General features: G+C 44.3%; 1 protein-coding gene across 1 annotated transcript in view; it reads right to left on the bottom strand.

Moving 5' to 3' along the window:
• The window catches only part of CRIPT (CXXC repeat containing interactor of PDZ3 domain), a 52,930-nt gene that overhangs the window by 370 nt on the left and 26,704 nt on the right, over positions 1-25,856 (bottom strand). The gene's annotated exons all lie outside the window — the stretch shown is intronic.

Here is a 25,856-nt window from a genome sequence, read left to right as displayed (position 1 = left end):
ATACCAAGAAGCACTGGAGACATGAACAAAATAAATGCCATAGGAATGTAGGTAACTGCATGGATAAAGAATTCACAATGAGTTGTTAAAGGAAGCAAGAGCTGCTTAGGATGTATCTATAATTTTGTAAAGATTATGTACTAAAGACGATTTTTATCCTTCTACAAAAACATTCCTTGGTTTGTCTACCAGAGTTGTCTTCTGAATAAACCAAACTAGATCTAACCTACTGTGACATCCAGTGCCCAGCACAGCGCCTGGTAGGAAGTAGGCTGTTGGTCTTTGTTTGATTTGTTAACTCTCTTTTGTACTTCAGAGAGGAATGGCCTTCAGAAAACTGATGTTGTTGACCTAATATCCTAATATTTAATTTGGATGAGGAAGTCATTTGAACAATGCAGATAATTGTCATTAATAAATAAACAAATGGAATGAATTGCTATTAGCAATGGGATGTTAATGCATAGGATGCAAGACTGGGTTAAGATTCTTGAGTTCCATTGTGGTTTCTGTGACTGCTCAAGGAGTGGTCTATTTCCTTTGATAAGTAAAATGACACCGATAAACAAGCCTAGACCAAGACAGACAGCTGCCTTAATGGGCCAATTTGGTATTGCTTCAAACACATAATCTTAAATATGGGCTTAATATTTATTTAAAGACAGCCTGACAACCACAAGGGAAAGAGGATAGAATCTGTCTCTTCTCTATTGGCTTGAGCAATTTAGTTCTGACCCAAACTTGTACCCTCTGCTCAGTAGAAGAGCTCTACAGTTGACCACACCCCACCCCTCTCTGAAGGCAGGTGAGCACACTTCTGCTGTCACTTGAGTAACTCCCTTGGGAGTCTCCCTCCCCAAGCAGCTTCGTGAGAGGTTCCAAGTAAGCATAATTAGCTCTATTTTATTCCATTTCAGTATATAGATTGATTCAGTATACAGACTGAGTATACATTTCATTTACAGAATGACACCTGGAGTTCCAACCTTAATTCAACTCTTCAGATGAAACAAAAAGAAGAGAGACAAAAAATTCCACTGAATTTAAGATTTTTACTTAAATGATTTGCAGCAGCCATAGATGGTCACTAGACTGGCATTCCATTAGGGACTTTTGTCTTTTTTCTGTATCTACATTAACTGGTCCACTGTGGGCAGACAGAGCATGCTTAGTCAGTGCAGATGTAAATAGTGCATGGATGATCAAAAGAAGGTAACACTGGGTCACTCTCTCATTCTCCTCTTTGTTTGGCCCATGAAGGCACCTTAATGACCACCATATTTTATTCCCACATTGACTCATGGTGAGAATCAATTCAAATTTATGAAAGGAAGTGGCATCCTTGGGAAAGGGCTGCTCATTTCATGCAAGCCAACAGCCCAAGAAGTTGTTTTTTGAGCCCAATCACTTAAACTATTCTGTTCTTTCAGAATAACTCAATATGCATTGTATTAGATTGAGCCAATATGAAGTAGCCTACTTTCAACCATTTTTGACCTGCAAAGAGGCTAATCATAGTGAAAACTGCATTGTTTTCAGCATGACTTGGTGGAAAGAACATGGAGACCAGCTTCTGGAATTCTGAATTCAAGTCTCAGTACTGTGAAACTGTAGAGGAGCCACTTAACCTCCTCCATGTTGCATTTGCTCATTCAGTAAATACTGAGCTTATAGTCTATGCAAGACTCTTCAGGGAACACAAGATCTATGACACCAATTTCTGTCTCCTTTTGACTCACAGTTTATTTGGGGAGATAAAATTCACCTGCAAAAAGCTATAATCCAAGGCAGTATATGATGGCATCAAAGTTGCCCCTTTTTTATTAACTCCATCCCAAGCAAGAAAAACTACTTCTTGCTGCTATAATCAGGAGAGCAATATAGAAGGGAGGGCAGTTGAGCTTGGGCTTGAGGGATGGTTAAGTTTCATTAAGCAGAGAATTGGGGGAGGGCAGTTCAAGCAAGTGACATGCAGGAGCAAAGGTGCAGAGGCTGAAACACGATGCCATTTTGGTGTGGCTGGACAGATGGTTTATGTGGGCAGGCTGTGGGAGATAAGACTACAAACCTGTTTCTACCACGTCATGTAGTAGGCAATTTTTCATTTCAGTTACTACACTGAATGAATGAAATAAGGAAGATTGGTAAAAAGAACCCTGGAATGGAAATCAGGACCAGACATCAGTTTTGTCACCAATTCTCTGGACTCCCTCAAACAAGTCAATATGGAGCTGCATTGTCCTCAGCTGTCAAACAGAGGTAATTTGACTCGTTCCTACAAGGTCCTAAGAGTTACAAGGACAAAATGAACAATCAGAGGGAAAACTCTTGAAAAAGGAAAACTGCTGTGCCTTTCCCTCTAACACGAATTGCTATGGATTTAGATACTCTTAGTAACAGCAAATATGTGTACCTTCTTCCTAGAGTACTTACTGCATGGTAATCTCATTTCTCAGTTACAAGTGAAAGAAACTGGGGCAAAAAAAGCCCAGATTGTATTCACCTCGGTCAGCCAAGAACACAACAAATTCTCTTAGATGAAGGCATGGACAGAGAGGGTATGGAAATAGCTGTTCAATATCAAATGAAAGGCCTATCACGGTACCTGGAGAGAAGCGAGGAGAGGAAGCCTCCTGGAAGTAGGAGATCAGATGGAAGAATTCATTGAGCCCCAGGAGTACAGACTGCAAAAACCTCCTGGTGCCCTTCCAATTCCACAGCGTGCCCTTGCTCCAGCCGCTCACGATCCATGCACAGTGTACTGAGGCAGAGCAGGAAGAAGTATTCTTGTCTTTGCCAGTGACTTACCTGGAGCCAATCTACTTTGGCAGCCAGCCACCAGGGCAGGATGGGTGTTCCTCCATCACAGCTTCTTAAATGAGTCTTGCTCTTTTCAGCCAACTTTCCTCAGCTCGTGGTTCCAGGATGGACTCTACCAGGTCAGAGTCTAAAAACAGCTCCACATTTCCCGAATGAGATCTGGCTTGACAGATTCTCCTCCTCTGCTGACTCAAATCAGGTCAGATGCCCTCAGAGGCATCCCCTATGCAGATCCCAAGGAACGTGGCTGCTCTTGGTATTTACACTCTGTGGGTGTGAGAAGGCTACCAGGCAGACAGACCCATCCATGTGGCACTGCCACTAAAGCCGCAGGGAGGAGCAGCAATCTTCTGGGGAGTTTTCCTTGGCACTCTGGACCCAAATCATTGCCATCTGTCAGGTCAGTGACCAGATGAGCTCATTTCCTCTGGGGGGATGAGTTATCCTAGGAATTCTAGACCAAACCCCTATGGAGCAGAGCCTTAAGGAGTCCAGTTTTCATCATGGAATAGTTCCCCAGGCATCTCCTTCCTGAGCAAGCACCAGAGCTTCTACCTCAAGTGGAGCTCATGGCAACTCCAGGAAAAGAAATGAGGACAGGATGGCCATGGAATTGGGGCTGGGTAGCAATGCCCTGCCCCTGTTGCTTCTGTTCCCTAGGCTAACTGATTTGGGGCCTGTCTCAGGTTTCTCTGATTGGGAGAATCCCGGGCTCCCTCATCAACCTATTGTGAAGAAGCAGGAGTCACAAGGGCAGAGGTCCAACCATAGCAGGAAAGTACATAATATCATGCAGAAGAGCAATGCTGGTTACCAAGTATGAACAAGACAAGAACTAATGTTGCTCCATGTAAAGAATTAGAACAATACTTGTCTGGACCCCTTGAGAAAGTTTCTCTTAATATTCAAGTGAGCAAGAAAGATTCAGTCCAGGAAAGTTCTCCACCATGTAAGTCCTCTGGTCTGGGAAACAATATCAAAACACTCCATTTGAACCTGGAGGCAAAAATACCTATCATTTCCTTGCGTGCCTGTCACTTACATCAATATTATTTCAGAAGGATTGGCTGGTGCTCATGACGTGTTTCAGTTACAAGGCAGATGAGTTTCAGAAAATTATTGTTTATGGCATTTGAGAGTCTGTCAATGTTCTGGTATCATAAAAGAAGGTAAAGTTTAGTCCTGAGGTACGACTCTGAGAAGACAAGCACAGAGCCTGATGGTGAGCTATTAACAGGACTGACATTTCACAGCAGAGCTGCCATGAACGAGATCAACATTAATTAATACATACAACAGGGAGCTGTTTGGCAGCCTAGAAAAGCCCTGTCAAGAGAGGTGAGGGTCTGAGGCTCGGGGCTGGAGATTTGCAGGCATCCAGGAGGACCAGGGTCAAGTGAGGTCTCTAAATAATGGCAATAACAATACTCTTGACTGATTCCTAAGGACAAAGTGTAAGAGTTAGGGGTGTGTGGATACATCACACAGGGGTATGCCACCACAAGTTTGGAGTATACAGATTTGTGTATTTGATTATTCATGGCTTGTTCATGTATAATGATGTATATTTAGACATTTATGTCCTGAATGTCATCACTTTCTCCCAACATGGACTAGGCTGAAAATTTTAGGAAACCTGCTTCTGCCATCATAGGTAGTTCATAGAGTTGGGAGATATATATAGAAGACATTTTCACTCCTCAAATAGGGTGACTTTCGGGGATTAATTGGGTGTGTAAGATTTTAATTCTCTAATACTTACCCTCTGGAAATGTATCCAAAATAGCTTGACTAAAGCACAGTTCCAAAAGCAACAGACTAGACATTGGGATGGTTGGGCAGGATCTGTGCCTGGGCTTCCTCTGCTTCCTCTGTGTAAGGTTATTATTGGATTGGAAAGGGCTTTCTCTGTTAGCAACTCTTCTCCTTCCAAATAATCGCAGACTGTTCTGCTCACCCCTTCCCTGTATCCCCTCAATATTTATGGATTCCCTTCCCTTGCAATTGTTTATCGCATGCTGCTCTGTGATTACTCCTTTCTAGTAAGCCAGAAGCTCCCCAGCGCTGGGACCTGCTGCCTCGTTAGCCTGGATTTCCCCAGAGCAGGGACCGCTTCTCTTCCAACCAGCCTGGGACACTCATAGGTAGAAGCTCACTCTTCACCTCCTGTCTCCTCCCCAGGCCCCTTGGGGAGGGGGCTGCTCTTAGCTGCCTGCCCTTAGGTTGCCGGCCAAACCACATGGTTGCAACAGGACCATAGGCAAACAGGCCTTCTTTCTGCAGTAGAAAATTCAGTCATGGCTAGAGCCGATTCACAGACCTTGGAGTCCACCGAGAATTTTTGGTGATTCATCTAGTCTGCTCCTTCTCTCTGTTCTCTCACATGCTCTCCCTGCCCCCACCCTTCTATCTGTCTCCTGCTTATTTTCAGTAACCTAATCAGAAAGCCTTCAACATGGAAGAAACTCTTCTACATCTGCCTCATACATTTTGCACAAAAACAAAAAGTAAAATATACTGCAAAGACCTGGCGTGGTCCTGAGTCTTTGCAGTTGGTGGCGTCATTGCCCGTGAACTGGTGAAGTTGGGAGGTTGGAGTGGGGGTGGTGGCTGGATGCCTGTTAGAGAGTTTTGGAGCCCCTTCTCTGAGCTTCACCATATCATATAGCCCCAAATTATTTGGATCCCTTCTGGGGCAACTGCTTGGCCCCCAAGTGCTTTTTGAAAAAAATGAATTGGCTGCATTTAGCAGAGTAGAGTTAGTTTATTAAATAGCCTGAAAAATGATATCCAGATGCTCAACACAAAGGAGGGGGCCCTTCCCTCTAATTTCAAGCCTGCCACAGTGATCCTCAGCCTGGTCCCTCCCATCTGGACAGTTGCCCTGTGCTCTCTGGGGGTCTACCTTGGGAGACCGCCCGGGAGCTCCAACTGGCCCCAAACCCAAGGAAGGAAGGCAAACCATCTGGAATGCATCGTCCAGATTGGCTCCACACTGCCCAGGCACCCTGACAGCTTTTTGGGACTGTTAAGAGACTTGGATTTAATCCATTAGGCTCTTCAGTCAGAGGCCTCCAGAACTCTCTTTGTCTCCTTCCAGAATTTAGATTCCACAGAGGCACAGTTAGACCTGCTAGTCACTTCCAAGTTTGGATTTCTCAGGAAAAGGACCAAGGTGTGCTCTGAGAGATACTTTCCAGCAGCTCTTGGATTAGGAACAAATGAAGGAAAGGGAATGGTTTCAGCAAGAACCTTTTCCTCGCCTACCTGTTCATTCCCACTGCCACATCCTGACAATCTACTCCAGCCCTGATGATTGACACTTACTTGGAGGCGAGAAAGAAAATTTGTCCCATTCCAGGATGCTTGGGGGAGCCTTTAAAATGGCAACCTGGCTTTCCATAGCATCTTCTCACCATGCAAGGTATGCTTGGGAGAAATAAAGGAATAAACTCTACAGGCGAGGGAGTGGCTAGGAAGAGGTTTGGAACTATCCTCAAATCAAATTGTAAAAAAAGGATCAAGGGTTTTAAAAACAATTCTCCCCAGAACTGTAAACCCCCATTAACTATCAATGCATTTATTGTAATTTTTTCCCTAGGGCGATAAACCAAGAATTACTAAATTTACAAAGGCTAAACATGTTTCCTACCATCTTGTCTCTACTTCTGATTTGTTTCTTCACAGACAAGAAAAAGATAATTTCACCCAAACCCCTGACCCTGGGAACACAAATTCCAAGTTAATTGGATCCAAATTTAAGAGACTCTAGAGTGTCTCATATCAGGCCAGCTCTCTCAAATGGTGAGTGTGTAATGACAATGAATCCCAGAATAACCTGGCACAGTCATCTAAGAGTTGCCTTCAAAGCCTCCAGTATGTTTGGCAAACAGGGGGTATGTTTCATGTCCCTGCCTAAGTCTACCTGCGGTTGTTTCTGTGTCAAGGACTCCTCCCTGCTTCTCCCAGACCCACTTTTAGCTTCTGCTCACCCCTCTAGTGTTGACCACCTGGAACTAGCAGATTCCAGCCTAGAATCGAGATCCAATGCTGCTAGCTACACGTGAGTCTCAGCAGAGGCGAGTGGAGCAGACCACGTTTCTCTATACTGTCTTGCTCTCTCACTCTTCATGTCTCCACCACAAAAGCTGTACAGGTGTATCCAGATTTTTAGCAGGGAAGAGGTCATATTGTCCCACAGCAGACAAATTAAAATTGAACAGCAGAAGTCCTCTGGTCATGCCACACAGGGAAACTCTTATTGGCTCCTTTCCCCCTAGGTTACAGCATCCTGCTGTGTCACTCAAACTAATCCAACCTTCTCCAGGGTCCTCTCTTTTGTATTCTCTCCATCACCTCCAGTATCCACCAATTCCTTATGCAGAATAATTTAGCCAACTCTTTGTCTGCTTTCAGACCATGCCTTTGGAGCATCACTTCCAAATGAAAAGAGGCCTCTAAGGTACCATCGTGGATGGGTCAGTGTATCCCTTCCCCACGCTGGGGAAAACCCACTCGAAGCACCTGCCCTCTTTAGGACATCTTTGTGCTGAATCTCACTGGGCAAACCAAGGAATGTGGCTAGGGTGAGATGGGGTTGGGGATCTGATCCAATGGAGAAGCTGGCCCATGATAGGCAGACAAGCATCCCAAGGCTTGATGAAAATCTCAGCAATGACTTATACCAGGTCAAGCCTGGGATTTCCCATCTGGCAGGTAGAGCGCAGCCCTGGGGAATTCAAGAGACAATTACTGCTCAGAAGACCTCTGGGTGGGCAAACACCATGTAGGAGGTTTGCCCATGGGCTGTAGGACCCAGTCACCAGGTTTGGGAATAGGCCAACAGTCCAGCCCAGGAAGAAGACCAACAGAAGCATAGTCCCCCAATGCTGGATGGTCATTCAGAGTGGAGCTCCAGCCTCAGAAGGGGACTTAGTTGCTAAGCAGGATAAAAGACTTAAATGTCAGACACCAAGGTCAAAGCTCTGGTGAACATGGAGGATGTAGGAAGAGCTGTAACTCGGGGCCAATATGCATGACCAATGGTCACTGCAGAGGCCTCAGATCTCCACTCATTTACCCGTGAGGCTATGAGGGGAGTGAGTAGGCACCAGCCTTTAGGAGTAGGCACCAGGCTTTGGGAACAGGACCTGATTCTTAGTCCCACTGGATGGTGGAGTGAGTGGGCTGGGCTGGGCTATTTATGTACTGAGCCAGCAGGACCAGTGACGTTGGGCTGGGGAGGGCAGCAGAAGAGGAAACAACGTGGAGACTGGTAATCTTCAGCCATAAAGGATAACATGGTTATCGTTAGAATGGTACCTCCCTGTCACTCTGACCATGCACCAGCCTGAAGTGGTGGGGAAAGCACCAGATTAGGAGTCGGGAGTCTCTATTCTAGTCCGACTTTAGCTAATAATCAGTTGTGGGCCCTTAAACACATACGTTTATTAATTGTTGGGCTCTGGTTTCCTCATCTGTGATCTGGACATTGGGCTAAATCAGTGGTTTTCAAAGTGTGGTCCTCAGACTGGCAGCATCAGTGTCACCCAGAAGCTTATGAGAATGCAAATTCTCAGGCCCCACCCAGAACTACTGAGTCAGAAACACTGGGGGTGGGGGACTTCCCTGGTGGCACAATGGTTAAGGATCCGCCTGCCAATGCAGGGGACACAGGTTCAAGCCCTGCTCAGGGAAGATCCCACATGCCGCGGAGCAACTAAGCCCGTGCGCCACACCTACTGAGCCTGCGCTTTGGAGTCCGCGAGCCACAACTACTGAGCCCACGTGCCACAACAACTGAAGCCCACACGCCTACAGCCCGTGCTCCGCAACAAGAGAAGCCACTGCAATGAGAAGCCCGTGCACTGCAACGAAGAGTAGCCCCCGCTCGCCGCAACTAGAAAATGCCTGAGTGCAGCGGTGAAGACCCAACACAGCCAAATAAATAAAATAAATAAACAAATAAATAAATTTATTTTTTTAAAAAAAGAAAGAAACACTGAGGGTGCCACCTAGCAATCAGTGTTTAACAAGCCCTAGGTGATTCTGATGTACAACAAAGTTTGAGACGCCCTGGGCTAAATAATTTCTAAGTCCCTGAATGCTCAGATGCCTTTGGATCTGTTAGGAGAGATGAAATCAATCTCTCTGTCTCTCTGCTTCTCTCTCTCTCTCTCATACACACACAAAACACAAGCCACATATAACTTGGCCAGTAAAATACCAGTCTTCGGATCTTGTAGTTAAAAGCTCCATGAGCAGGTCTTCACTACATGTTCCAGAAACCCAGCCTACATCCTTTTTCTCTTCAGCCTGTCACTAAAATCAGAGCCTGCCTCTGAAATGGATACATTGGTGTTCTAGTCAGCAAGTGGCAAATTGTAGCATAAATTCTTGTCTCCTCTACCTCCTGCCCAATTAGCCAGAGAGAAGATAGGAAGATTTACACTTTTCCACAAGCAAGGTCACAACCTGGAGTCAATAGAAGCCAGTTTCCAGCCTAGCACTCCTGAGGCTGCTGCAGCGGATTGGCTAACAGGCAGGTGGATCTGCCTGGTAGCAGGGATTTAATAGGCAAAGCAGCACAGGGAGGAGAGCCAGCAGGGAAGAATAGCTGTGCTAAGCCTGTTGCCTTCTAGTTAAAAAAATTTATAGGTCTATTTATAACCTGTCTTGCTCCACAAAGGATTTGAGGTGCTGCCTTCTTGTTGGAAAACGCTTGTTACCAATACCTGGAATCTGATACCGTGGACTTCCTGGCCTGGAGCAGAGGGCCAGGTCTTATTCATACAGTCTCTGTGGAGTGTATAATGGCTGCTCCAGGCAGTCTGTTCTAGAATACCCGTTTTCCTGCTCATCCCCTTCCTTCTGCCTGCTTCCACAGAGAAAATGTTGTCACCACAATCCTGTTTCTTTTTGTTTTTAAACTGCATAACTTGACACCTGGCTTTAGTCAAATAAACAATATCACTAGGAAATGTTTAAAAGCCTGGCTTGAGGAGTGGCTCTGGAAGGTCTATACACAGAATTCTTCAGCTTCCCTCAGAGGTCTGTTCCTCATGGGAGCACACCGACAGGAAAATCATCAGTTGGATACGCACTCTGAGTTGATTTGGGTTGGGGTAGGCAGGATTTAAATAAATTACTACATGGTAAGTTCCTGGAAGAGAGGCAGGCCCGTAGCAAATGCTCAGTGCTGTCTAAACAAACAATCAAACAAACAAAAATACCAGTAAATGGATATGGATTTGTACCAGAACCATCTATTCTTTTTGGAAGAAAACAGGCGGGTGTTATGGGTTCAGCTAGGTTTGTCTCCTTGTGATATTAGTTGATCCCTATGAGTCTGAATCCCCAACTCTGTCCTCTTTTCCCATTTTCACTTATCTCCTTGGCCTAGAACAGTATTCAACAATTAAGTCACTCCTAGTTTTTCTCTTTTTTCAGAATAAATAATTCCAGTTCATTAATAAACCTCCCCAAAGGCGGAGGTTTAGTACCTTTATGATGTCCCTGGGCCACTGGGTTAATAAAAATAAGCAGAGACAGCCTCATATCACTTTTTGACATTGGCTGAGCTTCCCCATACTGGGTGATCTTGTTCTGGCTCCCAGAGGCCTCGGCTCCTGGATTTCAAATATGACCTGGTCACTGGCACCACCTTTCATCACCTACTCTGCCCCAAGTGGTCCTCATTGCTCTGCATGTAGATGCTGCTCCCTGCTCCTGCTTTTACCCATGACAAGTCCCTTTAAGAAGCTGACAAACCATTTAAAAATTTTTACAGGGACGAGCCAAGAGCAAAGAACAGATAAGAAGAGAAGAGACTTACTCTACCAGCTATCAAGACTTATTATTAAGCTTATAGAAATTAGAACTGTGTTATTGGTTCAGGGATATATTAATAGACTAATAGAATAGAAGAAAGAATCCAGAAACAGAGCCACACATGTATAAATATATGACTGAGAAGGCACTAAAGATAGGCAAGGGAGATGAGGGTCTATTCAGTAAATGAGACTGGAAAATTAGTTTCCATTAACATAAGGAAAAAAAGGAAACTGGATCCCTACTATGTACAAAAATGAATTTCTGACAGAATAAAAATTTAAAGGTAAAAGGCATAATTTAAAAGATCTTAAAAAAACTACAGAATAATTTTAGGAACTCAGGATAGGAAAGAGTATCTCAAATAAGTCACAAAAGGCATAAACCATTAAGGAAATGATTAACACATTTTTCTATCTTACAATTTTAAACTCCTATTCATCAGAATTCACCTTAAAGAGAGCGAAAAGACAAGCCACAGTCTGGGGAAATATTTGCAACATATGTAACTGGCAAAGGATTAGTGTCCAGAATATACAAAGGATACCAATGAATCAAGAAGAAAGAGAAACACCCCAATAGAAAAATGGACAAAAGACATAAACAGGCATTCACAGAAAAGGAAACACAAGTGGCTAATGAACAAGTGACAAGATGCTACAGTGAGATACCCATTTCATACCCACCAGATGAGCAAAAATTTTTTTTTTTTTTAAAGATTGATTGATTGATTGATTGATTGCTATGTTGGGTCTTCGTTTCTGTGCTAGGGCTTTCTCTAGTTGCGGCAAGCGGGGGCCACTCTTCATCGCGGTGCGCGGGCCTCTCACTATCGTGGCCTCTCTTGTTGCGGAGCGCAGGCTCCAGACGCGCAGGCTCAGTAGCTGTGGCTCACGGGCCCAGCTGCTCCGTGGCATGTGGGATCTTCCCAGACCGGGGCTCGAACCCGTGTCCCCTGCATTAGCAGGCAGATTCTCAACCACTGCGCCACCAGGGAAGCCCCTGAGCAAAAATTTTAAAGTCTGACAAAAACAAATGCTGGAAAAAATGTGGAGCAACCAAAACTCCTTATTAGTGTGAGTGTACACTGGTACAGGTATAGGAAAACAATTTGGTATTTCCTACTAAGGGTTAAGATAGGCATACCCTACCAGGAGCAATTCTACAACCAGGTATGTATCCTAGATACTCTCTATCTATGTTTATATCTATGCCTATACCTATATCCACATCCACATTCATGGATAGCCATATCCATATCCAAACCCAGAGACACATACAAGAATGTTTTTGCCACATGTTCAGAATAACCAACCCAAATATCCATCAACACTAAATGAACATGTAAATTTTGATGTGTTCCTTTCAATGCAATACTATACAGCAGTGAAAATGAACAATAGCTACACACCTCAATATGGATGAATCTCCCAAACTATATTGAGTGAGAAAAGCAAGACCAAGAAAAATACATTGTGTCACTTCATTTATGTAAAGATCAAAACCCAGAAAAACTAAAAATATATTGTTCAGGGACACAGGTATGTTCTAGTCAGTGTTCTAGCAAGAAAGAGATGGCACACACAAGCTGGGTGGCTGAGGAAGCTTATTAAAGGCACTCTTTACAAAAAATGTGAGTTGGGTTAGGGTATGCATTCTCAATGAGGCCAATATTATCCCCAAGGGGGCAAAAATTGATTCTTGAGGGCAAAAAAGTATTATTCTTGTCATGTATAAAGCAGAGATATGTATAGTACATAAATAGATACATAGTATGTCTGTGGTATTAAAATTTCATGGTGGTGAAGAAGATTAGGAAAAAAAATCTGAAAAGGCTACATAGTGGTTGGGGGCAGGTGTGAAAATTAAAAAAAAAATAGATTGAGAAACACTAGGTTTGGGTAACCACAAACAATGGTGTAGTGCCCTGGGGGCTGGCAAAACAGTCCGGAAGCTTCACCCTTCCTAGGCTTGAAGGAGCCAGGGGCTGGCAAAACAGTCTGGAAGCTTCACCCTCCCTAGGCTTGAAGGAGCCAGGGGTGGGCAGGGAGCTGTATGGAGGGCTGCCTACCTTTGGTAGAGGAATGCAACCGACTTATGGTGGGTGACCCAGCAGGGAAGGGCAGGGGAGCTAACATCCCAACCTCATTCTCCTCATCCTCTGATCTCCTGTCAGCACTTCACTTTAGCCAAACCCATCAGAAAGCCAGGGATCAAGGGATCCTCCTGGTACAGTCCATACAGGGCAGCCTCAGGGGGCACCAGGAAGGATGGAGAAGATTGGAGAATGGATCTGGAGGGGCAAATGGCAATGACACAGCAAATACACATGGTAAAATTATAAGGCACAAAGGTATCACTGGCACACATTTCAGGATTGTGGTTACCTCTGGCCTGGGAAGAGAGGGGCATATGGGACTTCAATAATATTGGTAATATTTTAGTACTTGAGGGGTGGGTTCATAAGCACTTAATTTTCTTAAACAATACTTGTATATTATTTATATTCATTTGCACATATAATCCATTTCATATAATATTGTTAGAAAGTTAACATGGTAGTAACTTGGTAGGTGAGGTAAAATGAAAAGAAATAGCCATTGGACCTGGAGACAGAAATGGAGGATTAGAATGTAAGTTTTACCACTAATTAGCTGTTTGAGATTAAGCAAGTAAATTAGTTTCATTGACGAACCCTGTTAGAGGCTGAGGAACTACCAACCCCAGCCCCACATATTCCCAGGGATGTTAGGATTAAATGAAACTATATATAGTATGCAAAATCATGTGATAAACTAATTGGTGCATATTAATTTTTTTCCCCTCTTCCCTATTCTACCTATCCAATTCTATTTCCTACTGTTTACTCTCTTACAAGTTCCTGGGCCCCAGCCAACCCCATCTCCTCCCTGACCCCCCACTCTGGCCTTGCATCCAGACCTGGGTCCATGTGTCCTTCCCCAGCCTGATCCTTTCTCCTGTCAATCAACCTGGCTCAAGACTCCCCACCCTGCCCCACCCCTCCAGTACCTCCTCCCTTTGGTTCCAGCACAGTGCGTCCTTAGTCCCTTACAAATTGTAGACGTTAATAAAAAAAGGAATTAAGATATCATCGCAGATGCTCTCATCAAATGCAAATGGGACTACTGTTGATCAGTTACTTGAAAACATTGGTTAGAACAGATAAGACAAGGAAACACACAAGCCTTAAGCATCTTATTTTAACTTAAAACATACAGATAGGGGTTTATTTGCCAGTCTTTTGATGAGAAACCTAGGCTTTTCCGCTAAGTACAAGTTCCTTGTCATCTTTCTTGCATCATGCCAGTTTCTCTAAGGTGGAGCAAGAGCACAGTCACTTGAGAAGCCCAAGGTCACAGAGCTTGCAACAGACCTAGTACCAGAATGACTTTGTATTCCTCAGTACAGTGCCGAGTGGAGGAGTGTCCTATAAATTTATTGAATTGCACACAACAGCTTGGAGGGGTGCCTGAGGAGGGCTGGGATGGGAACAAAGAGGCTAAACTGTGAGATGCAGGCGGGTACCAAAGACGACTTGACTTAAATTATAACACTGCCTCTGGTGGTCATCTCTGGATCAAGCACTGGGCACAGCTACACCCACTCACAAAGCTTCAACTGGTGTCTGTCTCTCTTATACCCGATTGCTCATTCTAGGATTTAATGCTTTTTTGGTGTATGTATTACGGGGTGGGTTTGGGAGGCTGGAGAGGAGAGAGGGACATGGATGGTGAGAAAGGTAGGCTTTGGCTTCCCTGGCATCTTTAGGCCCTTTTTTGTCCAGTCTGTGCTCTGAGGTCAGAACCTAGTCCACAGCTATTTAAAAGCCTTGACTTGGCCCTGGAATGCTGGCAAGCTCCAGCCGAATTAGAGTTCATAAGTACAGTTTCCTAGGGCTGTTGATGCTTCATGTAAGAGGCTTAGCAAACCCCAAGGAGACAGCTGGTATGCATACATGCATATAAATACATATGTGTACATGTGTGTCCATGCATGCGCATATATGTGTGTGTATGTGTGATCCCTTCCCCACCGAGGCCAGGTGAGGACAAATTGCACAGGAAGTCAGGGAGTGCCTTTTCAGTTCACGGCTCCTAGAATTTCAAGGTGCACATGCTGCTGCAGATTTTATTGTTTCTCATAAATATTATCTTATTTCCCCTACCTGGGCAGTGTTCTCCCAGAGTACAGGGGAGGCTGTGCCAGTCCGGCCTGTGTGTCTTGGCTAGGCCTGTCCAGGGATAAAGCATGGTAGGCACTGGCCCTTCCCGTGGTGCTGGTGGCCAGCTGCGGGGGAGCACCTGTGCTGCACAGGGAACAATGGCAGGGTTGAGGCACACTGGCTGCAGTGGCTGTCAGGGAGCGGTGAGGTAGAAACCCAGGGGAGGTAGAAACCCTTCAGCACTCACTATATTTTTTCATCCTCCTGCCTATTCATAGGTCCTGATTTAGGAGAGTTACAGCATAGCTGCACAAGTGCTGTCCAGCCAAAAGGGTTGTGAATTCCTGATGTACTCCTGATGAGTACTAATCATTTATTTCCTATTAGTATGATTTAGGGTCTTGAGAGATTTGGGCTGGGCAAGAGGAAGTCCTTCTTTGAGAATAAGGGTAATTAAAGACTGGGTCAAAAGCTCTCAGATGGTAGATCACTCCAGAATAGCCTCTTGATTTTATAGAAATTCAAACTATAGCCCAGAGAGGTTCACTGACTTGTCCCAGGTCACACAGCTCATTGGATGGCATGCTTCATGAAGTCTTTTTTTTTTTTAAAAGGACTGAATTATTCAGAAAATTTTCATTAATTTTTACACTAAATAAAGGGCAAATTAGCAACTGGCTTCTCTGTTTACTAGCTGTGGTACTTTGTGCTTCAAAGTACCTTCTGTTTCCTTCTCTGTAAAATGGAATAAATAACACCTCCCAAGATCAGTGTGAGGAAGAATAAGTTAATGCGTGTGAGGCATCCATCTCAAGCACTCGAAGGGCTCAATAAATGCTAGTTCCCCATTCCTTGCCTCAGTCTGCATTTTCTCCTTGCCCTTTAAAATCACAATAAACAAAAATAAAATAAGTCCACACCTTACTTCATAGACAGGTTCACCTCAAATCTGAGAGGATAGGACAAAAACTGGTTAGAACGCATTAGATCCAAGATGGCAGAAGATTCGACTTCCAGTAGACCTTGAAGCTCATTATACACTCATTGTAATGCATTAGCACATGCTAAATGACACACCCATAGGCGCCATGACAGTTCTGAGGCTGATCATAAAAGGCCAAAAAAGTGGGCGGTGCCCCAATTCCTGGAAATCCCCACCCCTTCTCCAAGATAGTTAGAATATTCCTCCCACTTGTTAGCCTATGAAATTACCCGGCCCATAAAAACTAACTACCCCACATCTCGGGGCTGCTCACAATTTCCCAGATGACCTCATGCCCTGGGGCTGCTTCCTGCCTTCTGAGACAGTCCACACTCTATGGAGTCTGTATCTCCCTGAATAAATCTGTTTTCACTTTACTATGGCTCACTCTTGAAGTCTTTCCTGCACAAAGCCAAGGACCCTCACTTGGCAGCCCATCCCAGGGACTCACCGGAGACCTGGGACATGACCATCCTCTCACGCCCCTTTTTCCTGCAACACTTGGAGCTGAAATGCAGACCTGAATGCACACTGTGGGTGGACCACCCTTCAAGCCCAACTGAAGCTCAATTTCAGTCTCTTCTCGGAAGCTTTCCTAGAGGAACCCTAGAAGCACATGATGACTTTAGCTGTGTCTCCCCAGGCAACATCGATTTGTAGGCAACAACTCAATTGCCTTCCACTACCTGGGTTCCCAGGTGCTCCTTTCCTCCCACAAAAATCATTGTGGGAGAATCTCCTCATTGCTGTGCCCGACTCTGCCATGTGGTGGCTCCACTCTGCAACTTCCTATCCACAATCCAAGACCACAGAAACCAAGGTTGAAATGCCAGGCACCAAGGTTGCAGCAGCCAACGTCCAAATCCTCCACACAGACAAGGGGTCCTGAGGGACTGACTCTGGGCAGGGAGTAGCACTCACACAAGGGGGAGAAATGGAATCTGCCAATCCTGGGTGCCAATGATTTGAAGAGGGCAACATCCAGGGGAGAAATGGAAATGCAAATCCGGTCCCATCCAATCTAGTCATCTATCCAAAAGGGCTTAGGAGAGATGGAGAATCCATTTGTAGGCAAAGTAGTGCAGCCAGGAAGAATTCCCTGAGCCCAAGACCACAGCTCCAGCCACTTTTTAAGAGGCAGGAGAAGAAAGGGACCACGGCTTGACTGGACAAGCTATGTCCATTCGATGCTTACTGCCCTGGTCACTCAACCCAGAGGAGGATTCTTGTTCTCTCTATGCTGCTAATTACAACTCTTACTAGGTTTCCGAAATGAAGTTTAACGCCCCCTCTGATGAAGAACTTGGGCGAGTTCCTAGGACTCTGCCAGGAGTCTAGAGCTATTTGTGAGTAACGCTGCCACGTCTCTTATCAAAGGTATTCCTCTTACCTCACCCATCCCTGCTAAATCCCTTCTGCCTTCAATTTCCCCTGCTTGGGGCAGATGGGCATGTGTCTTCCCTGGAATCAGGGGAGCAAATCAAAAATAGAACAGGTGAAGAGGAGAGGGCTGAGTTCTGTAAGCCAAAGATGGGAGTCTAAGTGGATGAAGCCAGGGAGATAATGCCAAGACAACAGTGGCTTCACACTGGCAAGCAGATCATGGTAGAAATCTGGAATGTGGGCTGGAGTCCTGCCCCTGCCCAGGCTTTCCACAGCCAGAGGCCAGAAAAAGCTGCATGTACAGGCCTCCCTGGCCAGCCCAGTCCAGGCCCAGGTGTGGACTTCTCCAGGTACCTCAGCTCTCCTACTTGGGGCTTTCAAGAACTTCTTCCCAGAACTGAGGACTTGTTTATTGTCCCTCTTTCAGGAAAGTAAAGCCTGGAGCTTTGGGACCAATTGTCAATCCTTAAAGTCCTCTTTGCCATTTCTCCCCAAAGAAATGGGAGAATTGTCTCTCATGCAAATAAGACCTTTAGGCCTGCCCTCCTTTTCTAAGCTCAGGGTATTTTATGTATCCTGCCTCACCCCAGACTTTTACTACTTTACTCATTTAGGCATTTTCTTTAACTGCCAGTTATGTTTTTGATAATTATAGCATATAATATGTGTTTTGTCACTCCAATTAAGGAGTACATACTTTGTGTTTAAATATGGAGAGCCTACTATGTTCTAGACCCTTTGCTAAGTGCTTTACATAGATTTTCTCACCTAATCTGCAAAACAACCCAGTGAAGTAGGTATCATAATTTATTATCCCCACTTTTCTGGGGGAACTAGGCGAACAGAGATGTCAACAAACCAGCCCAAGGTTCTGGCTCCTTGTATGAGTTGAGCAAGTTAAATAACCTCTCTGTGCCTCACCTCAGTCTCATCTGTAAAATGGGAAGAATAACAGTACCTACCTGATAAGACTGCTATGAGAATTAAGTGAGCTGATATGTGTAAGGTGCTCACACAGTGCCTGGCCCATAAGTGTTTGTGAAATAACAAATGAACATCTAAATGGCAGAGCTGGATGTAACACAGGTGGTTTGATTCCAGAGCACACATTCCTAACCACTATCCATTTCTGTGTTGATCATGGCCTGTTCTGTTTCTTCTGAAAGTTTTGGCAGGGCTTTTGATTTCCACTGTACAAAGATGGGCAAACTGAGCTATAGAAGTGATCAGTACAGGGTGACACGTGAGTTCCTCTTCCTGAGAATTCCATGGTGACAGTTTATGTATTCTTATGGGCCAGGCACTGCTCTGCTGGCTTGGTTAGTTATGGTCCATCATTGTGTTTTAGAAAAGTAAACTGGAGAGATCTCCTCCATCAGGAAGGAAAGTCTTCCAGGATTTCCCTAGTGTTCCAGCGGATAAGACTCCATGCTCCCAATGCAGGGGGCCAGGGTTCGATCCCTGGTTGGGGAACTAGATCCTGCATGCATGCCGTAACTAAAGAGTTCGCATGCTGCAACTAAGAAGACTGCATGCTGTAACTAAGACCTGGCACAGCCTAAATAAATAAGTAAATATTAAAAAAAAAAAAGTAAAGAAAGTCTCCCCAATAATGTTCTTTACCCTCTTGTGATTTAAAATTAGGAGCAAAACTTCAGCGGGTCAGAAAATGGCTGCAGGCTTGTTTGGTGCATAGGGTGACCAACCCATTCTGGTTTGCCCAAGACTAAGAGGTTTCCTATAACACAGGACTTGCAGCTTTAAAACTGGGACATTTCTTGGCAAACCATGTTGATTGGTCATCTTAGAAATGGGCCAGACTGGGAGGGTCTGAAGGTTAGGACATGAAAGTTATACCCATGAAAGTCAGGTTGGGGCAGTTATCAAAACCTGAGGTCCAAAGAAGGGCTTGGTCATAGACCAAGGCAGAAAAGGTGGGACAAAGGGTGACTCAGATCCCTCAGTAAGATGTCCTTCACACATGACCCACCAAGCTATTATTTTGTTTTCCCTTCGTGTTTTCATTCTTTCTAAGAGACACTTCCCCTAATGATTTCCTTTTAGTGGAAGGCAAGCAGCAGAATAAAGAGATCTGGGCTTGGCATTAGGAAGACAGCATGAGTAGAAGAAAGGACATGGACTTTGGAGGCAGAAAGATCAGCGTGTGAATCCTGCCTCTGACATGTCATTTTATATCTTTGTGCGAATGGCAACTTCTCTGAATATTGTCTGTAAAAGGATAATATGAGAAGATTAGTGATGATGTATGTAAACTGATTTGCATAGGGTGGGTTGATAGATGCTAAATGACAGATGAAAGAGGCCATAGCTCAAGGTTGGAGCTCCCAATGGACTGGCAGGATGCTGAGCCTAAATGGGAGTTGAGGCCTCCAGAGGGATGCTGCTGGGTGTCTGATACCTGCCTGATGTTGTTTCTTGGCCAACTTCTTCTCTTCAATGTCACTTCTCTAGGGAAGCCTTACTACAAACGCACAGGATCCTGTACTTCTTCTTCATACTGCTTTTCACAATTTGAATTCAAAATTTACTTGGAATCTAAAAAATACAACATACTAGTGAATATAACAAAAAAGAAGCAGACTCACAGATATAAAGAACAAACTAGTGGTTACCAGCAGGGAGAGGGAAGGAGGGAGGGGATTAAGAGGTACAAACTGTCATGTATAAAATAAGCTATAAGGATGTATTACACAATACAGGGAATATAGCCATTATTTTATAATAACTATAAATGGAGTATAACCTTTAAAAATTATCAATCACTATAGTGTACGCTTATAACTTATATAATATTGTAATCAACTATACTTCAATTAAAAATAATAAAAATTTAAAAAACAAAAGTAAAAACAAAAATTTACTTGACAAATTATTTAATTTCTGTCTTTCCCATCTGACCATGAACTCCCTTAAGGCAGGGACCATGTCTATCTTGTTCACTGTTGTAGATTCAGCAGACAAATCAATGCTCGGCACACAGTAAGCATTCAATAAATGCTGTTGCATGAATGAATCAAACGACCATCAAAGGTACTAGGGGAAGGGGGCTTCCCTGGTGGCGCAGTGGTTAAGAATCCGCCTGCCAATGCAGGGGACACGGGTTCGAGCCCTGGGCCAGGAAGATCCCACATGCCGCGGAGCAACTAAGCCCGTGCACCACAACTACTGAGCCTGCACTCTAGAGCCCGCGAGCCACAACTACTGAGCCTCTGCGCCACAACTACTGAAGTCCGTGTGCCTAGAGCCCGTGCTCAGCAACAAAAGAAGCCACCGCAATGAGAAGCCCGTGCACCGCAACACCGCAACTAGAGAAAGCCAGCGAGCAGCCATAAATAAATAAATAAAAATAAATAAATAAATAAATAAATGTACTAGGGGAAGACAGTTTTGTGAGGAAGCTTAGGCAGCAGTAAGCCACTAGATGGAGCTAATACCCTGCATGAAAACTATCTAGCACACCTTGCAGGTGACATAATGAGGCTCTGAACCCAGGACTGTTGGCCTCCAAGCTTGCGTTCTTTCCAGTGCTTTTACCTTAGTGATCTAATGCAACCAATGGACATGCTTCCTGCTGTGACAGTCCCCCCCCAACTCCTACCCCGACCATTTTTTCCCTCACAGCTGCTTGTTGTTTTATCACACACCCAATCAGAACTCTCCACACAGGCACTGGTTTCTAAAAAACCAACTTACAGAGAGGGAAAATGAGAGGCAGAATGGACTCAATGTCTCTTAGACCAGAAGTTTGATTTAAGTCTTGAGCTCACTGATGAGCTAGGTGTAGCATTCTGAGGAAGGAGTAAATGATCTTCAGTGTATCAATCAGTCATCAGTAGTTCTTCACTCAGCATCTGTGTTGCACACAGAGGGCTGAGCAAACACAGATGGGTTTATAATCTAGTAGGGGATACAAGACATGCATATACAGGACATAATACACTGAAGTACCTAAGTGCCTCGTGGATGATTTATATAATAAGAGCACTAGGAATTCAGAGGCCAGAAAGATTCCTATGACTGGGGTGGTCATAGATCTGAAAGTCAGGGTTGACCTCCACAGAAAACATATTTAAAGAGATGGGCAGCAAGTAAACTTGTCCCTTTCTTCTAAAGATGTAAACCAAGGACCAGTTGCTTTGATACCACCGAGAGCTTGTTAGAAGTGCAGAACTGTGGGTCTCATCTCAGGCCTCCTGAACCAGAATCTGTATTTTAACAAGATCTCCAGATGATTAAAGACTTTGGGGAACTAAGTGTTTGTATTTACATGTCCCTTTAAAATGAAATAATACTCTAACTAAAACACTCCTTAATTTCACTGTTTAGTTTAACTTTGGATTTTGATTTGCTTTTAAAAGAAAGGTATTAAGTACTCCAAACTTCTGCCATTTCTTTCAACAAGAACCTGTGAAGATTCATAATAGCCAAATTTTCTGTGGCCTGGTGATTCATTAACTGGAAGGAAAGCTCTTATCCAAAGCACCTTTGCATGTATTTATGAAATGGAAATTGTCGTTCAAGAAACCAGGCCTTGAAAATCCCTAAAGGATGTTTTCTGAATCACTAAAAGAAGTTTACCTACTATACCTGTTCAATATAATTTTGGTACATTCTAATTCTTTGCTAACTTATGTATGATAGAACCATAATACTGGATCAAGTCTCTTCAGGTCACTACCTACCTCCCCACACTGCTATGTCTTCTCCTAGTACCTTTGATGGTCCAGCATATGCCATGAAAGTAGAGCCAACAACTGGGGGAAAGGTTCTCTCCTAATGGTAAGGTTTCCAAATTCTCTGACCCAATAATCAAGTCAAATGATCTAGCAAGTGTGAAAACTACATTTCAATAATGAAAAAAATGTTTTTGCTTAAACGCAAGCATGATATTAACTCTACTTTTAGTATCAGCTGGCTAAATGAAAATTGTTGGAATATGGAATCTGTCATAACTCTGGAGAAAGTTATATACTTAGATACCAGCATATCCATAATACTTGATTTGACATCTCAGTAAGAAGTGATGGTGGCCCTATGTCTAATTGTGGTCCCATTTCTCTTATCCACTCACGGAAGTTGGGTGAGTCCATTCAGAAAGGCAGCATGGTGACAGGAAAAGAGCACTAGAAAACTAAGTGAGGAAACATGGGCTCAGGTCTGAGACATGTTAGCTGTGTAGCGTCACTTCTCTGAGTATCAGTTCCCCATCTATAAACCTGGGATGTGAACTAGATACTTGCAAAGGTCCCTTCCTCGTTTAGCATTGTATGAGCCTAGTTAACTAGGAGTTAGAGCATGGTAGCTATTCATTAAACCCAGATTATATACTCCCAAATAGAAATGGCCCATATTGTTTTCACTTACAGATACAAAAGTTGAGAAGGCTGGTTGCCATAGCAATTTACCTTCATGGAGTCATTTATAAATTTCATTCTGTGAAGTGACAGTATTATGTACTGGCACCTGCACAACTCCCTAATGTTTCCTTTGCTTCCATTCTTGCCCCAGGCAACGGTGCCAAGAGTTGTCCTTATCTGGAGAAGCAATCAGAGTTCTCAAGCTGCCTTTCGGTCTGCTAGAACAGAAGGTGCTGACAGGGGTGGGAGTGAAGGCAGGCTTCCTTTCAGTTTACTAATTCTGTAGCCGCCCTTCCCAAACTCCAGCAAATATTTTGCGATGTTGCAAGGTGTTACGAGAAGTGAAAAGCAAGCTGTGATTCAGCTGGTATGAAGACTTTGCAAACAAAAAGGAGTGATCAGGACTTCCCTGGTGGTGCAGTGGTTAAGAATTCGCCTGCCAATGCAGGGGACACGGGTTCGAGCCCTGGGCCGGGAAGATCCCACATGCCGCGGAGCAACTAAACCCGTGGGCCACGACCACTGAGCCTGCACTCTAGAGCCCACGAGCCACAACTACTGAGCCCGCGTGCCACAACTACTGAAGTCCGTGCGCCTAGAGCCTGTGCTCTGCAACAAGAGAAGCCACCACAATGAGAAGCCGGTGCACCGCAACGAAGAGTAGACCCCGCTCGCCACAGCTAGCGAAAGCCCCCTTGCAGCAACGAAGACTCAATGCAGCCAAAAAAAAAAGAGTGATCTGTTTTGCAAAAAACTATTATTTCTGCCAGAGTCCACAGGCTGTAATACTAAAAGAGGTATTTCTGTAAGGCATCGCCATCATACATTTTGGATTTTCCAAATAAGACTGATTTCAAATTAATCGGCCCAGCAGGTCCCAACTTGTGGACCTCAGACCTCTGGGAGTGGTGGAGTTACCTCACAGGATCTGCAAACCCACGTACATGTTCTGTCTGTAGACTGAATGAAAAATGTGCTCATCCATATGGATTACTTCTCAAATATGCATAAGTGTTTTTATGATGAATAAAAGAAATTATCTTACAATGTTACTGAATATAGCTTAGCCTTTTGTTATGTATTTTCTTAATCAGCTGAAACTAAAAGTAGAGTTAAGCTTGAGTTTAAGCAAAATCAGTTTTTTCAATGTTGAAATGCAGTCTTTACACTTGTCAGATCATTTGACTTTATTGATTGGGTCAGAGAATTCATACACCTTACCATTAGGAGAGAACCTTTCCCCCTGTTATTGGCTCTACTTTCATGGCATATGTTGGATAGTACATTCACCATTTGGTTTCTAGAACCTTGAAACCTGTTAAGAAGACATTTTAGTGGCTAGTTGAGCACTGCTCCTCTGTGGGAAATGTCATCCCTAAATATAAGATACGAGCAGTGGATACATGTCTTTATCCAAAAATTTATATAAGAAATATAACCCAATTTTTATTTCAATCTTCCATTTCTTTGCACTGTCAGTAACTTAATCTCAGTGAATTTGTAGATGTCAACCTCCTCTTTCCCCTGGATTGTGTCTAGTTCCTGGGAGGGGTTTATGAGGTGTCAAGGTATGCAGTGGGGGAGGGGGAGTGGAGGGAGTGAGGAATCTGGTCCTCAAGGTCATTCTACAAAATACACTGGTAGCTATTGAGACATCCTTTACCCTGGTTGCATGACCCCTTCAGGTTCAGAAGCACCCTCCATTTCTCTGGCATTGTCTTGGGCACAAGGAGACATGCTTTATGTCTCACTGGGGCATGGAAAATTCTGCTGCCTAACGCCCCTTCAGCAGGGACCCACCACGCACCCACTTCTTCTCTGAGGTCTTGAAACCTTCCTGGGGCTCTACTGAGGATGTAAGGAACACATCTTCTCTATTCCCAGGCCCCATACAAACATCTGGGATTGTGCCACCTTTCCAGGGTGAGCCTGTAGAGTAGCGCACAGGACCTAGCAATGTCTCTTGCCCTTGGTATTTTCCCATGAATTCATCCCCCTAGGACTAAGGAGCTCTTTTCTACTCTTATTATCTTTTCCTCCAAGTATTTTGTCTATGGTGTAATTTTTCTTCTTTCTCCTAAGGGCAGCTTTTGAAACCAAAAGCCAGGAAGACACTCATTTCTCTGCTTCTAGCTATCACATCCCTCCTCTGGGTAAGAAGCACAAACTAGGCTAGCTTCCTGAGTGAGGGGAAGAAAGGAGGTTAAACACAGGGAAAGGGATTGGCTGATACTATTCTGCCACATATACAAATTAATACAGATTTCATGGGTCCAGGGCCTGCAAGAGAGGAAACCAGCCCCAAATGAAATCAGACACTAAGCAAAAAGTGAAATTTTATAGAATAATTAAAATAAGGCCCCCAGCAGTGGTGCAGTTTTTCTAAGGCTCTTCATGTTTTCTGCAGTGCTTGCATCCAGAGCTAAATGACTTTTAGACACAATGCTGAATAATAAAAGGATCTTTTCTAGGGATGGGGTGAAGGATGAAAGCTCTCTCTGTGGTACATGAAGGCTCTCCAGCCGGTCAGACTGGGTGTTGGGAGAGGAAGGGTGGTGATGGGAATAAAGGGAACGCGCTACGCACTGCCAGGAGGGGTACGGCTCTCTCTGGAACTTCCCTGCCCCTGGGGCTGTTGTAAAGGTACCTCTAACTCTGATGTTCCTGCCCTAGGTAGATCTGAAGTTTGTTCGGTTCGTTCGTTCATTCATTCATAATCATTGAATTCCTATGCTGGGCTATGTACTGGGGAACAAGCAACCCTGTTTTGGTCTTGGTGAATTTATCTGAGTCTTGTTGAACAGAAAAGACATGGTCGCTGGATTTCAAGATCTTATAATTTAGTTGGGGATGGGGGTGGAGCCCATGGAAAGACAGGAAAAGGAGCAATGCCAATATTATGATGGGGAAAATGCAGGTTGTAGTGAAACACTGAGGCAGGACACCTAGCCAAGCCTGGAGGTGTCAGAGAAGGCTTTCTGGGTAGAAGAAGAAAGAACAGGTAGAACTTGAGAGAAGTAGCACCAGGGCTCTGGGGGCAGGGCAGACTCTGAGAGGCCAGGCCACAGGCTGTGGGAGAGGGCTCGGGGAGCATCTGATCTGGCTCTGAAAGAGCCCAAATTTCCAGTAGCCATACATTTCAAATTTGGTGATTATGAACACACATTTTTCTCATTCAAAACAGCTAAGTGCTGCAAGCCTAGGCAAGAATGTTCCACTTCCCTGTTTCTCAATTTGTGCTGAATCAGGAGCCTAGGGAAGGAACGCGTTGGGGTGGGGT

Source organism: Eubalaena glacialis, chromosome 14 (genome assembly GCF_028564815.1).
Source record: "Eubalaena glacialis isolate mEubGla1 chromosome 14, mEubGla1.1.hap2.+ XY, whole genome shotgun sequence".
Taxonomy (NCBI): Eukaryota; Metazoa; Chordata; class Mammalia; order Artiodactyla; family Balaenidae; genus Eubalaena; species Eubalaena glacialis.
The sequence above is the reverse complement of the archived record's forward strand: the minus strand, read 5'-3'. Positions and strand labels throughout refer to the sequence as shown.